Below are 18,502 nucleotides of genomic sequence, written 5' to 3' on the forward strand. Positions count from 1 at the left end.
TGAGATAAAGAGACTAGATACCTAGTTTTCATACTGTGGAATTTCAAGCCAGTGTCCAGTACTAATATGACATTTTAATCACCCCACAAAACTAATGGTGGCTGATGGCTCCCTATCAGTGGGTTGGTGCATCCACTCTGTCTTGCAGTCTGAATTGTAAGGTGCTATTTAAGTGTTGAACTCAATCCTGCAATTGCTAATAAACCTTTTGGGGTAGGACTCAGCCCTGGATAGGCCCATTTAAGTTCAGGCTGAAATGCAGGGCTGACAACACTCCCCATTGCACCTTCACTGTATACTGAGAGCTAGTGAGAAACAGAAGAGATCAGGTTTCTCCAGCAAGCTCTGCCACCCACTGGCACACTCCCTTTGCCTTGTTTGTAGCCCCCAATGAGTTAGAGGCAAACGTTTGAAGCAGGGGCTCTGCATAAGTAAAGGAGGTGGGGATTGCTGAAAGAATGGGGGTTGCCAGTGCTCTCCCCATTGCCCCTCATTGCTTGAAGAAAGGCACACAGTAGTAGCAGATGGAGGCCACTTATAGGAACCAACTTGTTGCTTCTGTTAATAAGAAGAATCACCAGGTGTCTTGACATCAGCAATGCAATGTGAACAAAACTCAGTGTTCCCCCCATAATTTGTTTCTTTTTCCTACCATGATTTACCTTTTTCTTAAAAAACAAATTAAGCAAGTTGTAGTGGAGTGGTTTCCTTCACAATATTCCAAGTGTACTACGTATATGAGCCTTACTTGCCAAAAATCAAAACAACAAAAAATTGGATTGAAAATGGAAGAAAAAATGCAAAATAGTTTAAACTTGTCAAATATTAGCTTACATTATCTTTTCCTGGTTCAGTTCATTCATTTAACCAGACTCCAGATGTTCTTGTACAAAGAATGCCAGTTGCTACACATCATCCCACACGTCAGTCCTGACCAACCACATTGGTTCTAATAAAAAGATGCATATACAGAATCGAGATTCAGTATGGCTGTTTACTGTCATTCCTGAACCGCAGACAACTTCTCTTCCTCCCACCTTTACTATGTTGTGAGCACCTTTTCAAAAAAAACCCTAAACTTAAGGAGCCCTTATATGTGTCACAAGTAGGCTGCTGTTTAGTGATAATGGCTGTAAACGTCCTGTGATGCTTATGAGTCAAGAGGATGTCTGGCGAGTAGGACTACTATGCTGAAGGGGACTTCCTTTACCGTACTATAATGTGTCTTACATGCTGCATCAGAGTATCCTACACACACACACACACGTATATACCGGATACCAGAGCATGGAAATGTTACTTTTTGAATACAGCTTCCAAAATTGCCTAACCTTTGGCAGTGCTGGCTGGGGGTTCAGCAAGCTGGATTTAAGAAAAAGTATAGTTCCACTAATACTCAGTTCAGTCATGACCAAAATATGTCATTTACCTCTCCCACACAGCGCTCTCCCCAACAGTCAACAACGTGTCCCCGCCAAGATCAGACTTCCTTTATCTGTTTTGGGAACAACTCCTTCCATTTTAACCTTCCCCACCCTTCTACAAACACTCTTTGCATGTATGATGCTGTTTTTGCTACATACCTAACCATGCTCTCACTGAAATAGAGGGAGTAGTGTCTGAGATTTACTGATGACTGTGGAGAATAGAAGATAAATCCTATTAGGTCTCCCTCAGAGTTGAGTATCTAGTCAATATAAGGATAATATGAGTGAGATTTATTGATGTTGTTTGAAAATATTAATCTCAATTATTAAGCAGGCTGAATATGAGAGAACATTACTAAATATCTTAAGGGCCCGTTACAGACTGCCAAAATAAAGCTGCTTGGGTCTCTTTGGAGGTATGCTGTTTAAATGATGCATGCATCCTAAGAATCCAGAAGCTGCACCAAAGCTGCACTCCAGTGCTTAGGAATGGAGTGTGGCTTTGGCGCGACCTCCGGACTCTTAGGACCCATGCATCATTTAAATAGCATACCTCCAAAGAGACCCGAAGCAGCTTTATTTTGGCAGTCTGTAACAGGCCAAGGTTTTCAACAATGTTATGCTGCCAGAGGCCGATACCAGCATTGTATTTTGCCAAAAATATATTATTATTATTATTATTATTATTATTATTATTATTATTATTATTATTAACCTTTATTTATAAAGCGCTGTAAATTTACACAGCGCTGTACATACAATCTTTTAGTTAGATAGTTCCCTGCCCTCAGGCTTACAATCTAAGAAGACACGACACAAAAGGAGAAGGGAGTGGTGGTGGGAAATGGGATCAGGTCCAGCAGTTCTCCACCTCCGAGGCCTGGACCAAGGCAAAATATACAACAAAACATTTCCAAGGCAACAACAGCTCATGGAACCATGACCACTCATACCCAAAATTTGTGCTTTACTGCAAAATATTTTTGTACATCAAAACTGGCGAGAAATCTTTATCTGTATTCTAGGGCCCCTTTCTGGCAGAACATCCAGACTTAAGTCATCATGATGCTACGGACTGATTGCAAAGTAGATGTTAGTTGATAATTTGGAGGTGTCTTATTTCTGTCTTCATTTGCTTCATACAGTTAAACATGTTTAATTTTTACTGTTAAAGTATAAATATCACTGTGCTCCTTCTGCATGTTAATATTCCACAGTTATTACTGTTTCATAGAAGGGGCTTCCAACCTCTTATATATGGTCCTCTTTTTTGAGGTTTGGATGTTTGTCAAATATACATTCAACCCAACCATTCAAATTATGTCAGCTTCAACAACAGTGTCAGTGCACAACGGAGACAGAACTACTTTGGGAGAGGAGGGAACAAGGTCAATGCAGGCCTTTCCCAGGCCACAGTTTACCTTCTTTTAGAGGTACAAATTCTTGTGCCTCCACTTCCAGTGAAGTGGAAGTAGAGATTGTTGCCAGCTTCCCCTGGAGCTTTTCTTCTCTCAGACTGCACATGGCTTTTTCCCATGGCCATACTGTTTGGGAAATTCTGAGATGTAGTCCAAAACATTTTTTCTCAAGCTCTAGGTCTAGTTTGGTGGATTTGTGATCTAATCCAACCTGACAATTCTGAAACACAGCTGCATAGAGTCCTGCAAAATTCTGGCACCATTTGGCTAGTTTGTTTGGCTTGTAATATTTAAATTCACATTCATCCTGAGGAAATAGACCAGATAAGTCATGATACTGAGCTTAGGTGTTTGACATTCCTTTTTGAAAAATGCATCTACTATACTTACTATAACTGTAATTGTATGCACCAAATAATCTCTAGTTTTGAGAACACTAGATAATTCTACATAGTCAATAAAGAATGCATGAGTTATACAGGGTAGAACATAATAACATTTTGATATTGAGTCTGGAAAAGTTTTTGGGTTTTTTTGAACACCTTTTCTGAACAAAAATGAATCATCAAACCAAAATGACCTGTAGACATTCATACTTGCTGGGAGATTCAAGGACCTGCAATCCCAAAAAGTAATTTTTCTAACTTATAGATACATCAATGTTTACTAAGGCAGACTTCATCTTTGATAAAACCACATTACATAATAATCGAATGATTAATAAACCTCAGAGCAGCCATTTAAGGCTTGTTTTTATTATTTTCAAAGCTGTTACTTAAAATTATTGAGATTTTTTGGAGAAGCCATTCAAGTACTTCCAAATTATTATTATTCAAATAATATAATTTACAACAGGTGGGTGAAGCCTCTCACATGTTTTACTGATATCATTATTTCTCTAAAGAGAACCCATCTATGCTTTGCTTTAAAAAAAAAAATATCCCCGTAGTGGTTAATATAGGAAAGCAGAACCCTGTGTTCTGTTAGGGGCACACAGAAATAGATTTCCTTCACCTCCTCTATTTCTTATAAACAATTGGCTTGTGTATAAATTGAACATTTTCTTTTATTGTGCCAAAAGTCAACAAATAATTCACTGATGCTGATTTTCTATAGGAGCAGCAAAAATGGAATGTGCCTAAAGATTAGAAACGCTCTTTAGGATTCTGTATTTCATACATATGCCTAGCAGTGGGAGTGATGTAGATGATGAATCTTTTGCTATACTGAAGGAAATGATTTATCACTCTAGCATTCACTATGCCACAGATGGTGGGCTTATTCATGTCTTGTGTGTCATGGTGATACCTCCCAACTCCCACTCTGTAATTGTTTGCAGGGAGTCTCTGGAGTAAAAGGCATATGAAAAATCCCATGCCTATCCTGAGAGCTCGGATCAATGGTTCCTATGGGAAAAAGGAAAGCTCTTAGGGTGACTCTAACAGTGATTGATTATTTGTGGCACATATATTGTGGAATCCCTGTCATTGCTGCAGCTGTTTGTCTAGCTTGATGTACAATTGATACCTAATCTCAAAAGGCAAACATTTAATATTTATGCATATACTAATGATCACAGGTTTCATGTGACAACCAGAACAATGAGCCCTGTATCAAGATGGACTGTGGAACTGTGGGGGTCTTCCGCACTGGGTGGGTTGTTCGAATTCACGTTATTTCGAACAATACCATCATACCAGCATTCGAAATGGCCCAATCCGCACTCACGTGAATGCGCAAGATGCCGAAACTGAATGTCGTTACTGCTCCTCTTTTTTGGAGCGTGTTGGCCAGTGCGGCTGAAATAAGGGATTGACGATATCCTGGATTGTGGGCTCTGTTCGATCTCAGTGCGAATGGGTCTGGTGTGACTACCCAGTCCTGAATTCCATCGCAAGACCCCAGATTCCAATTTTTACTTCCGGTGGGGTCTTTCCTCTTGCCGGTTCCAGGGAAGCGGGGGGTGGGGGGGCGGTTCCAGAGGCCTCCTCCTCCTCCTCCCGGCTTAAGAGGCATCCCTGGCTGCATCCCAGGCAGGGAAGAGCGGCGGGGCCGCTGGAATCGCGGTTCCAGCAGCCTCTCGCCTCCTCCCCCGGCTTGGGAGCCAGCCTAGGACTGCCCTCTCAAAGCCGGGAGGAGGAGGAGGAGGCTGCTGGACCGCGATTTCCATTGCCCCCCGGTCTCTCTTTCCCTGCCTGGACGGAAGGGCAAGGCAATTTCCTCCCCTCATCGGGGGAGGGGGAGGAAGAAAGAGCCCTGGGCAGAAGGAGCAAGGGAAGGCATTCTTTAGGAGCCTCTTTTCCCTGCATCCCTGCCCAAAGCCCCTCTGTTGCTGGGCATTCCTTCCTTGCAGGAGGGGAAAAAATCAGGTCACGAACGGAGCTCATGTCAGGCAACCCCCCCCTTTTTCAAATTCAAACAATTTTTTTTTGGCGCACATGCGCATGGTTTCTATTCCCGAGGCAGATGGAGCCAGGCTTGCACTTGCTTTCTGCAGAGGGTAGACTACAAATGTTGCCAAACATCAATGTTACATTTTTAACAATTTTTTTTGAGCAGATATGCGATGATTTGTCTTCTTGAGCAGATACAGCAAGGGGAAGCAAAGGGAAAGCTAATGTTTGCTTTTAAAAGCAAAAAAAAAAAAAAAAAGCAGGTATGTAGAGAGGGAAAACAGTAATGGGCCGTTGTATCGCGATTGTTATGTGCATGAGCTGGCCCTCCAGCTGTTTACCGGGCTGTCATGACGTGACATCCCTTTCACCCCGGAAGCGTTTAAAGGCGGCAACCCATGCAGGGCACCACTGAGCATGTGCGAGGGGGCCGATCGAATCGGCCCATCCTCATGTTGAGCACCGGTTGTGACAAAACATTCTGCACTGAAATGCACTTCGCGCGATGCAGATTGGCCAATTTGAATCATGCCAATGCGGACGGGACTCCAGGTATGACAGTACTTTGCGAAATACGTGAATTCGAATCGCCCAGTGCAGAAGACCCCAGTTCCACACTCATCTGATAAGGGCCAATGTGGGGGAAAGGTTGACTTTATAGTAAAACTAAATTCCTTTCTAGGTGGTTCACTAGTGGAACATTTCTTGGTTCTAATGTGAATTCAAAAGGTGACCTCAGGCAATTCACTGACTTTCAGCTTCCTCCTCCATACCCCCTCCGTCTGCAACAGGGCCACCCTTTACTTATGTAGAAAGGAAAGCTGCCTCTGGCAGTTGATTTTTGATGTCACAAAAGGGCAGCAAATGATAGTTATGAATTTATTGGGTGAAATCCCGGTTTTGTTGGCAATAGCCACAAAACATTCTTTCCTACAACTTTTGCCAGAATGCCAAAAAAAAAAAAAAAAAAAAACCAGCTCTGGGGGCTTCCCAGTCCTCCAAACTGGGGCAGAGGGTGGAATTGGTAGAGATGCTGTGCGTGTGCGGCGCCCATCCCTGATTCATCTGGAATCATCCCTTCCACCACGGCAAACTTCAGCATTAGTTACACTATCTATATTGCTATATTTTCTCTGCTAAGGTGTGTTTGTGTGAATTTTCGCTCAGTTACTAAAATAACTTGACCAGCCTTAGCAACAGGCCACAAACTAATGGAATAAAAAGCAGGATATTACTTGGGCCACATTTGGATAATAGCAGAGGCAGGAAAAGTGCAATCTTAAAGCGAATGTGATCCCCAATATGTTTTTGTGGCCCTTGCCTTCTTCAGGACCATCCTTTGTCTGCTTAAGGAAAAGGATGCTTTGCTGCTAATAAGCCTGAGGGCAGTCTTTTAAGGCTTACTGGAAGCAAAATATGATCAGCTTTTAAACAGAGTGCAACTCTGCTTATCCTATGGCTGAGCATTTAAAAAATACAATAACTCTGGTCCAAAACACACTGCAGAAATAATCCAGTTTGTGACCACTTTAACTGCTTTGGCTCAATGTTAGAGAAGTCTGGGAATTGTAGTTTTATGGGACTTTTAGCCTTCTCTGTCAGAGAGCTCTGGTGCCACAACAAACTACAATTCCCAGGACTCCCTAACACTGAGCTAGGGCAGTTTAAGCGGTCTCAAACTGGAACATTTATTAGTGTGCTTTGGACTTGTTTTTTCAAATCAGCAGACTACTGGTTATACCTGGTTTGGGGTCTTAGGGGCATTTTTGGCAGTCCATGAGCACCCCCCTCCCTTGTTGTCTGCTTAGGGATTGCTGTAAGAACTATAGACGACAATGTAAAGTGCTTAAAACTGTAATTGAAAGCTCTAGACAACATTATTATTTTCCCCCCACCTGTCAAAAATGCCATACCACTTACCTTGTATCAGAGATAAATACATAGTCTCTCTAAAAACAAAGTGCTGACACTATTCCCCCGAGTTCCTTATTTTATAGATCTTCTTTCTAGCCTCTTTTCCATGAAAGTTTTATTCTAGGTAGTACATTTCCTGTAAACCATTCAGTGATTTTGGATTTTTGGACCTAATAGAAAGACATCTCTACATGTAAATGTATTGATAGCGTAATAACTCAGCTGCTATGTTTTCATCGTTTTTTTTATTAACTATTTTGAGAGGAACAATTTAATGGATTCAGCAATTGCCAATATGTAGTCCATAAGGAGCCGAGTTAAACACTACTAATTCTTCATTATGAATCAACAGTGCTCCTTTGTTTGGTTTGAATTAAAAGCATATGATGAAGGAAATGGGCAGATGTTTGCAATCTTTCCATGGTTACTTTTCCAGCTGGAAACCTGTTGTGCCAATTCTATGATGATTTGCAGAAGATGTGAAGAATTCATAATGTTGAATTAAAAATTCCAAGCACTTGGGCTAGTTTAACATGACTTATGTACACACAGTAATAAAACCTTAGATACAACCTTAAACCATCACTATAATTGCAAAGATATAGAGCAGGGGTGGCAACCTACGGCCCGTGGGTCCATGCGGCCCACCACCCTAGGGACTGGCCCCAGCCCAGCCCAGCCCAGCCACAGATTGCCGGGCGGCGCGTGGGGCCTTTGCATGCAGGGCCTTTGCGCGCGGGGTAAGGGGCAGGCAAAGAGGAGCAAGTGGGGGCAAGTGGGGCGAGGAGCAGTGAGGGCAAGTGGGGGCAGAGGAGCAAGGGCAAGTGGCGGGCAAGGGGGGCAAGGGGGGCATTGTCTATATAAGCCTCGACACATGCCTCCTACATTGTCCAGGTTTATTTATTTATTTAATTTTTAAAAAAGTATTTATTTTTTTGGCTTCGGCCCTCCGAGTTGTCTGAGGGACAGCAACCCAGCCCCCAGTCAAAAGGTTGCCTACCCCTATATAGAGCCATCAGAGTTAAAGGACTAAATTTAATGACAGTCCTACCTAGAGTAGACCCAAGGGAGTGAGATTTGTTAGTCACACTTTATATCCATGGAGATGTTCTAGACCAGGGGTAGGCAACCTTTTTGAGCCGGGGGCCGGGTTGTGTCCCTCAGACAACTGGGGGGGGGGCCGAAGCCAAAAATAAAATATTAAATAAATTTTTTAAAAATAAATAAATAAATAACCGGGACAAATGTAGGACAACATTTTCAAGTGTGGACACTTTTTTTAAAAAAAGGGGAGACCACAAAAAAAATGCTGATTTTTTAAAAAAATGTTAATATAAATGCATGTTTCTGAGGCGTCTATAGACAATTGCTCCCCTTGCCCCTGCGCGCGAGAGGCCAAAGGCCCCGGCGGCAATCGCGGGCAGGACGGGCTGGGGCCGGTCCCAAGGCCTCGCCGGCCGCATCCGGCCGCGGGCCACAGGTTGCCTACCCGTTCTAGACATACTAACACTGAACTTAGCTTAAAATATTTTGTTCCAGGGCAGATGTAAAAAAAGTTGCTCCATACTCACCTTTTCTACTTTTGGTTAGTTTTTGACAGTTATGGCAGTGGGCAGTGAGAAGTCAGGTATGCTTCCTCCCTCCCTCCTTTTATATCCCCTTCTGATGCCAGAACAAGGTTATGTGGCCCTCCAGATGTTGTTGGGTCAATCTTCATCTCTGTTCAACTCTTCTATTTAGGACTGCTCAGAGTTGCACTGCCACCCAACAATCTCTGGAAGACCCCACGTTCCTCACCCTGCCCTACAGCTCCATCCGTTTTGAAAGTTCCAGAAAAACAGGGCAAATGTGTTCGACTTAACAGCTGTTGTTGCTGTACTTAACTTTTATTACTTTGATCTCAAGGACATTTTGTAGATCATGGCATGTATCTAGCTTTCCCTACTCCTTTCCTCAGGTAGTTTGTCTTCAAGAGCAACTCTTTTTAGAAAAGATGGATATAAATAAAGCATAATAATAATAATAATAATAATTGCATATCACTAGTTTCTCACTAAGCTTCCACTCACCTCTTTCTCCCCAGCTGAGATGCTGAAAAGGGGCATGAAGCGTAGCTGCTTACTTCCCAACTCTCTCTATTCCAATATCTGGATTCTGTCCCCCACCATCCCAGAGCAGAGGGGTCCTCTCCCAGGCCCTTCCTCCCCTTTCCCTCTGATCTTCTTTCTACCCCCACCTGATAATCTGCTGCCCTCCTTCCCTTCCAATCTGATGGTCTCTTCTTTCTTCCCCTCTGTTGATCTGCCTCTCTGGATCTCTCATTCCCCCCTTCTTTCTTTGCCATCTCTCCACCTTCTTTCCCAACCCCCCCCCCCGTGTCATACCTGTTCACTTGCCCCTCCAGTCTCTCAGTCTTTCCATCCACTCCCAGGGCTGGGAACCTACCCCACTCGTAGCAAGATCATTGCATTTAAGGGACAAATGTAGTTTTGGGGAGAGAGGAAGACTGTTTGGATAGGGAACCAGGAAGAAGCATCCCAAAGCAACACAGGTGCAAGTCAGTTCAGGAAAATTCAGTCTGGAGGAGCCAGAAAGCAACAGCACTAACCTGTATTTTCTAGGGTTTTTAAAAAATGTCTTTGTACCATCTGCTAGCAGCATTTTAGCAGTGTATATCATAATGTTCCATCATTAGAGTCACCTTGGGTGCCTTTCTGGGGTAAAGGTGGCATAGAAATGAAATAAATTTTAAAAAATATATAAAATAGATCAAAGAATTACAAGGTGTGAATTCCAGAACTTGGAAGCAACTCATTATATATTACTTGCAATTGATTACTTTTTCCATTAACAAAGGCATAATTGAGTTAACATTACTTGTTGTTGTGTGACTTCAAGTCGTTTCTTAGTGAGGGATAATTTCCACTCCTTTCCTAATGTGACTAACATTTAGTGTGGCTCAGGATCATCATTACTATCATCACTGCTTCTCCTTGCAAAGAGGTGGGCTTGAGATGCTCTCAAACTTTCTTGGTTCACGCTAAGTAAGCTAGTACAGTTTGCTTCTCAGGTGACCCAGCTTTTTTATTTGTAAATAGATAAACTGGATTTTGATACTACCCTTTCATTCTTCTGAGTATAGCAGATGTACAAAGAGTTATTTTTAGGAAACCTTTCTGAACATGCTTCTTCTGGGTGAACACATAGTTTTGAGTAAAATAATGAACAGAATTGCAAAACAAAGCAAAACCCCTCCAAGGCTTTGTTTTTCTCTTATGTGCAGCAGAATAGTGCTGTATTTCAAAAGCAGCATTTTAAGTGTACATGTTCAGTTTAAAATATTTTATGTATATTTTCACAATTTAAAAATCTCACATGTAAATTGTTCATCAGTCATGTCATTCTCTTATTAATCCTATTGTTTTTTTAAAAAAAATATTCTGTCCTGTATGTGCATTTTTAATGTTGCTTTAGACTACTTAGGTATTTTTGTACCAAATACCAATTACTTGTAACATTCAGTTATGCATTGTTTTCAAATTAACGAGAAATAGCCATGAAAATTTCATTTAAGCATTCACCTGAGATTTAACTGCAGTGAACTATTACGAAGCAAGTTTTCAAACACCCAGTGCTCAGCTAAGGATAAAGGAGTCCTCTACCATAGTACTACATACAGAAATAGCAACAAATACCTAGTCTTGTAATAATTCACAACTTCGTGTACATAGTTCCAAGGCAGCATTTTGACAGGCATGCAGAACAACACTTTTATTATTTCTAACTACAAAACTTTGTTTGGGCCAGTGACATAAGCCATATTTTTAATTCTAATAGCATGCTTCAAGGATGATTATCCATTTAGAAGGACTGCATCTGAGAATTTACCTCCTTTGACTGAATACAATTTCAATTCCATTGCACATTTGTAATGAAATTCATCACAGAAAAGGAAGGGTGGATTATGACACACTTCAGTAGTTTTAGACCCCTCTTAAAGGGAAAAAAATAATCTGTAATCTCGTTTTTTTAAATATTGGGGATTCATAATGTTTACAACTACAAAAATACTTGCATAATATATTTCTCACATTAAAAACAGATCATTATTAAACAATAATCTTAGTCTAACCATCATTCTAATGTCAAGTAGCCTAAAAATAATAATCATGGTTTCCATATTCACTCTGAAATGAATGGTCACATAATTTGTCTTCTAACCAGAATACTGTATAAACTGTAATTACACATAGCCTACACACATGGTTATTTGTGAATATCTTATTTACATAGAGAACCACCAAATTAAGATCCCAAAGAAACTGCAGTAGGGAAAACATAGCCTTAACAAGGCTAAACTTCAATATATGGGAATGCTGGCAGACTGCATAATCCAGCTGGAGGGGGGACTTTACCTTGTGAATCAGATGTAGCACCCAGACATCTCAAGTATGGTTGCTGCTTGATGTAGGTTGGGGTTGGAAGCAAGTAGATTGGGAACCAGTGATTTCAACTTCCTCTGCACTTGATATCCTGACATTTTGGATCATAACTCCTATCACAGCAGGTGACTGACCGTGCTGGTTGGGCTTTGGGGAGTTTTAGTCCAAACATCTAGAGAGCATCTGGTTGAGGCATGTTGTACAGGCAGGTAGGTGGCTGCCTGGTTTGCAGTAAATAAGGAAAAGTTTCTTTCTGATTCACATTTAACTGCAGCAGAAAAATGGCATTCCAGCTAAACTCCAACCACTGAAATACAAAAACTTGGTGGTAACTAAGAATTTGCTCAGTCCTGGCACTGAAAACCAAATACTAGTCTCAGAATGTACTCAGAGGCCCTCCATTTTTTAATTCTAAGTGTAAGGTATTTCTCAGTAAGAATAATTTGTAATAAGAAAATTATTTGTTGTTTATACTTGTCTCTGTCTCACACAGTTTGTCACATTTCCTAAATACACAGAACCAAAGTGCTTTTGTTTTCAACAGCTTTTAAGACAATTGTAAAACAGTGAATGCATATATATGGAAAATCAAGATTTCTCTTGTTATCTTCTTAGACCTTCATCTCATTTATCACATCAACAGAAACATGAAACTGAGTAGTGTAAGTAAGTCTGGTTTTGGCTGAATCTATTAAATTTGAAGGTTAAAACCTCTTAGGACCCACTAGCAGGTTTTATCCTCCAGGTATCTTCATTCTTTGGCAGAAAGCTGTATTGCACAAGAGGATCTTAGACTACATTATTCGAGTCACGATAACCAAACTAAACACTGACAGGGTGCCAATTCAGGGGTTTTATTGCAAATAGCAGGTTGTGCTATGTGTTTCTTTAACTGTAAAAGGCAGATGTGATGGAAATTTTATTTTTATAAAAATGTCCCAGGCCCACAAAACAAGGATAAGAACTCAAGTGTCTGCAAACAAAGAAGCTCCATTTCAATTTTCTGCATTGTAGCGTTTAACTTACTCCTTACAAGAAATCCAAGAATGTTGTTCAGCTGTATGCATTATATTTGGCTTCGCATTCTGGAGCAAAATGAATGGGAAATAATTAGTACCAATTCAATGGATATTAATCATCCCATTTGCTCTTTTAGATCTTGTTATAACTTCAGAAAAGAAAAACTTTCTATATTTATTGCTTTATTTCTTAAAGTACTATACCTTTCTTGATAAAAGCTACAAACCTTTTGGCTCATCTTAACAAGCCAGGACCTGACACAGAAATACACCCCCCCCCCATATACTTAGCTCTTAGTCTTCAGAAAGATTATACAGCCTAAGAGCATTAGACCTTTCCATTTTGTTCTAAGAAAGAATTACTTACTGGGTTACTCCAAATCTATAAAACTATACTCATAACTTTGTTTTAGCCAGAATGTCCTATGAATTCAAGCATTAAGAAGGGAAGAAAACCCTGTAAATCAAAAGGAAGCAAGATGGCAGTTTTCCTGGTCAGGTAGATTATTATGGTACCGATTGTGACCAGTTTGTGAGTGACCTTTGCACAGTCACTATCTCTCTGTAACTTACCTTACATTGTTGTGAGAACAATAAGATGCAGGAGGATCTTGTCTGTTACTTTGATTACATTACAGCAAAAGTTAGGTTTGTTCTTCCTGCTGCTGAAATCCACAAGGACATTGTTTAGCACATTTCAAAACTCTGATTTCTAACTCTGAGACGCTTTAACACACTGATCCCAAGACCAGGGACGTAGCCAAGGAGGGGGGGGGTTCTTGGGGTCTGGACCCCCCCTTCAGTTAGATAAAATGAATGGTGAGTGCTACCACACCGCTGCACCCAAGCCCCAATATAATGGTGGCACTTAGTCTGGACCCCCCCCTTTCCCAAAATCCTGGCTACGTCCTTGCCAAGACTAAATAAGAAATATCTTTATGGGGTTTATTTAACACTCTACAATATTATACGATACTATACACATGAACTGGTATGAATGGTTTTTTTTTCATAATTCTGTACTCCTTTGTGTTAAGGCTGGATGGCAAGGCAAAAATGTGATGGAAGCCTTTAGAAGTTTTACAAACAAGAAAAGTAATTATAATCATAATGTTAATAGGAAAAGGAAGACAAACAAAGTAGGAGTGTATTATGTTCCCACCAGGCTAATCAGGGCACGTTTGTGATTCTGACCACCCACTTTGTGATAGAATTCATGAAAATAATAAAAGAAGAAATTGCTAGGGATAAGATAGCTAGGAGGTGATTAATGAATAAAACAGGGAAAGATGAAAAAAAAGGTTTTGGCAAAAGTCTTGAAAGGAGACTCAGCAGGCAAGCTGGACAACACAAACAATGAGGCAAGATATTAAGCCTGTAGCCAAATTGCTGCACAGAGCAGCAAGGTAGAAATCCTGAAGTATTGTAAACATTTGGGCTACTGTATTTGACTTGTTCCACAGTTTTATGTATATATAAAAAGACAATCATGTGCTACTGCAATTAGCAAGATGAACTGTCTGGAATGGTTTCCAGTAGGATAGAGCCCCTTTTACAAAAAGTTGGTTAACATACTCATACCCCCCGCCTCTCTTCCCCAAAATAAAACAGAAATACCATCAGAGTAATTCAAACTTAAAGCAAATTCTCACCAACAAAAATTCTGCTGATAGCTAAAGAATACAGCAACACCATAAATTTCATTTTAATAACCTGGTGCGAAAAACCAGGTAGAACAAAAAGTGTGAAACTGTAAAAAGAAGCATAATCATGTGGGTATCCACTCAATGGGGGCAGGGAGAGATTCCAAGACCTGGGTGCAAAAACATTTCAATGCTATTGAGTATACTCGTTTATATAGCTCAGTCTGTGGATGTGTTCAGGGGACCATCTGGCAGCATTTATCAGAAGAGTTTGTTATTACAGCTGAGGGATACAGACAGAATGCTTTCAGAGATACAGCTGACTTCATGATTACTCAAGTTTTGCCTTTAATAACTATTCAAGTCTATTAGTGGGGACCTTGTGGCTGGATACTTGTGAGCGATGCAATGGTCACTAACCAAACTGGAAGTCAGGCAGTCTTTTGTCAAATTAAGTCTATGGTTAAGAGGCATTGAGGGTGACACTTGAAGGGGTGGGTGAAAAAGGGGAGAATAGAAAGAAGTTGTAAAATATCCTCTTAACAACACAGTAAGCATTCTGGAAGGGAGGATCAGGACTGCATGGGTGTGTATGAGGTTAAAAATCCTCTGTCTGCATTATACACAAATGTTTCAGGAGGAAAGGAAACATGCATCTGCCTTTCCCATCCCCAGAACCTTCCTGATTCCACTATATAAAGCAATAAAAACCTCACATTTACGATTAATTCTGAGCCTCAACTTTATGTTTGAAAAGCTCCATTTGAGGATGATTTAAGCCATAAATAGGACTGGATTTTAAAATTATTTTCAGGCTGTGGATAACTGAATCTGTGGATAAGGAATCCATGGATACAGAGGGCTGACTGTGCTTTCTCTGTCAACTGCTCAGATGACTACTCTGGAATGCAACCCATCCTACAAACCCTTTGTTTGAATGCATCGTAATGTCTGATTAGAGAAAACCAGACACAAAAAGCCTCGTGTGATCCTTCAGGCTTTTTAATAATCTCTCCTCAGAAGCATATCAAAGGTCTGCACTTCTGCCCAGCTGTCCACCTCATTGGCAACTGCTACTGAGCCTCTGTCACATGGGTCTTCCTATCAATGCCTAAATGCTACCTTTTTACCTCAGAAACCCAAAGACTCCTTCTTCTTCTTCTTCTTCTTCTTCTTATTATTATTATTATTATTATTAACCTTTATTTATAAAGCGCTGTAAATTTACACAGCGCTGTACATACAATCTTTTTAATTAGACGGTTCCCTGCCCTCAGGCTTACAATCTAAAAAGACATGACATAAAAGGAGAAGGGAAAGGTGGTGGGGCTAGTAGGCTAATACATATAAAGTACATAGCAATACAGGAAATGGTTCGATAAAACAGGCATCGAAAGAACATCAAATAGCAAGTGACAATTATGCAATGCCTGGGAACGCTTCTCTGAACAGGATGGTCTTCAACTCTGTTTTGAAGCTGGTTAAAGAAGTGATGGTTCTTGCTCATGGGGGAAGAAGGTTCCAGGAGTGAGGGGCAGCAAGTGAAAAGGGGCGAATCTGGGATGGGGCAGAGGAAATCCTGGGCTGAGACAGCAGACCTTGACTACCAGAACGGAGGGCCCTGGTGGGAAGGTGAGAAGGTCTGATAAGTAAGGAGGGGCCAGCCCATAGAGGCTTTAAACATCAACAGCAGGAGCTTGTACTGAATACGGAAAGGAAGGGGGAGCCAGAGAAGGGATGCCAACACAGGAGAGATGTGGTCAGAGCGGTGGGTGGAAGTGATAATGCGTGCAGCTGAATGCTGGACAGAGATTAAAGGACGGAGGTGAGAAAGAGGAAGCCCAGCCAGGAGGACGTTACAGTAATCAAGTCATGAGACCACTAGGGCATGGACCAGGATCTTGGCAGTAGAGGCGGAGAGATATGGTCGGATTTTAGCAATATTGTACAAAAAGAATCTACAAGCCTTGGCTGTGGTCTGGATCTGAGGGATACACGACAGAGAAGAATCAAAGATGAAACCAAGACTGCGGGCTTGCTGGACTGGTTGAATAGAAATGTTGTCCAGAGACAGAAAAGGAGTGTTGAAGGGTGGGCTTAGGAGGAAAGACAAGAAGCTCTGTCTTGGACATGTTGAGCTTCAAACGCCGATGGTGCATCCACTGCGAGACAGCTGTGAGACATGATGAAACTTGCTGTTCAAGCCTTGGACAAAGGTCGGGGGTGGAAAGATACAACTGGGTGTCATCGGCATACAGATGGTAGGAAAAACCAAAAGAGCTAATGAGTTTACCTAAGGACAGTGTGTAGAGAGAAAACAGAAGGGGACCCAGAACAGAGCCCTGGGGAACTCCAACAGATAAGGGAACAGGAGAAGAAGTCTGACCGCCAGCAACCACTGCAAAAGATCTGCCAGACAAATAAGATCGAAACCAGTCGAGAACAGAGCCTGAGAACTCAAGGTCAGAAAGTATATTAACTAGAAGAGAGTGATCAACACTGTCAAAGGCTGCAGACAGATCAAGAAGGATGACAACAGAGTAAAGGCCATTTGCCTTGGCCCGTAAAAGATCGTTTGAGATCTTGGTGAGGGCTGTCTCTGTAGAATGCCGTGGGCGGAAGCCAAACTGAAAGGGATCGAGAATGGAGTTGGCTTCAAGAAACCTAAGACAGCGAGAATAAACAACCCATTCCAAAACCTTAGAAAGAAAGGGAAGAAGAGAAATTGGACAATAGCTAGACAAAGAGGAGGGGTCAAGAGAAGGTTTTTTCAGAATAGGGGAAATGAGAGCATGTTTGAAGTCCGAGGGGAAGGAGCCTGTAGAGATTAGAAGATGAGTAGGAATTGGGTCAAGAGAACAAGTTGCAGGTTTGCAAGAGTTCAGAAGTGTAGAGAGTGCTACTTGCCCATATCCACACATAATACATTTTCCCTAAATGTATAAGGGCTAGGGTCCCCAGTGTCCTCCTCTTATTCATTTGATATCTTTAGTAGCGTGTTTCCATGTCTATCTGGCTGTAAAGTCACTCAGGCAGAAGCCTCTTTTGTAACAAACCTTAACTTTATTTGATAACATGTAGCAAGAATGTAGATTATCTAGAGTAGTACTGAGAGGCTCAGTAGCAATTGCCAATGAGGTAGGCAGTTGAACAGAAGTGTGGACCTTCAATATGCTTCTGAGGAGAGGTTTTTAAAAAGCCGGAAGCACCATGAGGTTTTTTTTATCTCTGGCTTTCTCTAATCAGACATTGAGATGTGCTCAAACAAAGGGGGTTTGTAGGATGGGTTGCATTCTAAAGTAATAATCTGAGTAGCTGACAGAGAAAGCACAGTCAACTCTTTGCATCCATGGATTGCTTATCGACGGATTCAGTTATCCACAGCTTGAAAATAATTTTAAAATTCAGATGGTATGGTTGCAATGGTTACAATAAATCAACAGTTACAGGCAACTTGCCACTCAAAATCTATTCACTAAACTTCCCTGAACAGATCTCTGACTCCACTCATCTGCCTCACTCTCTCAACTCCATTAATAGAGCTCAAAATGAACATTCCACTGAACTCTTCTAAACTATTCTCTTTCTGGCCCCTAACCATCACTCCTCCCTTGTATATCTACTTTTCAGTCACTCCCCTGCAGCCAGCTTGAACCAGGATTGGCTGTTGGGAAATCAATCTGGCCAATGGCTCCGTCACAGCCTCACTAAAATGTAGCTGAGCCTCTTCACACATTTCAATCCTTGTTACCCTGGGAAAAGGTTTGGATAATGGGAAGGACTTCCCCATTATCCCTGGGTGGAGAAACTGTTTTGAGACAGTTCCCAGGACTGTAGGGAGCAAAAGGACATTTTAATGCACTGACCCTGCAACACTTGCACAACAGCAACTTTAGGCCAATGTTCTTGGTGACCTATGTCGTGCAGGGAATGGTCTAACTGAGAAGCATTTTCACTATGGTAGACAAATCAGTGGATCCTTGTTATACGCTGGGGTTTGGTTCCAAGATCCCACGTGGATAACAAAATCCGCAGATGCTCAAATACCATTAAATATAATGGCATAGCAAAATAGTATCCCTTATAAAAAATGGAAAATCAAGGTTTGATATTTGAAATTTATACTTTTTTGGACATTTTCAAACCGTGGATGCTTGAATCCATGTATAAAAAAATCTGTGTATAAGGGCTCACTGCAGTCTGTCTGCCCTAACTGCAGGCTTGCCATCTGTGGATTTGAGTATCC

This window comes from Sceloporus undulatus, chromosome 2, assembly GCF_019175285.1.
Source record: "Sceloporus undulatus isolate JIND9_A2432 ecotype Alabama chromosome 2, SceUnd_v1.1, whole genome shotgun sequence".
Taxonomy (NCBI): domain Eukaryota; kingdom Metazoa; phylum Chordata; class Lepidosauria; order Squamata; family Phrynosomatidae; genus Sceloporus; species Sceloporus undulatus.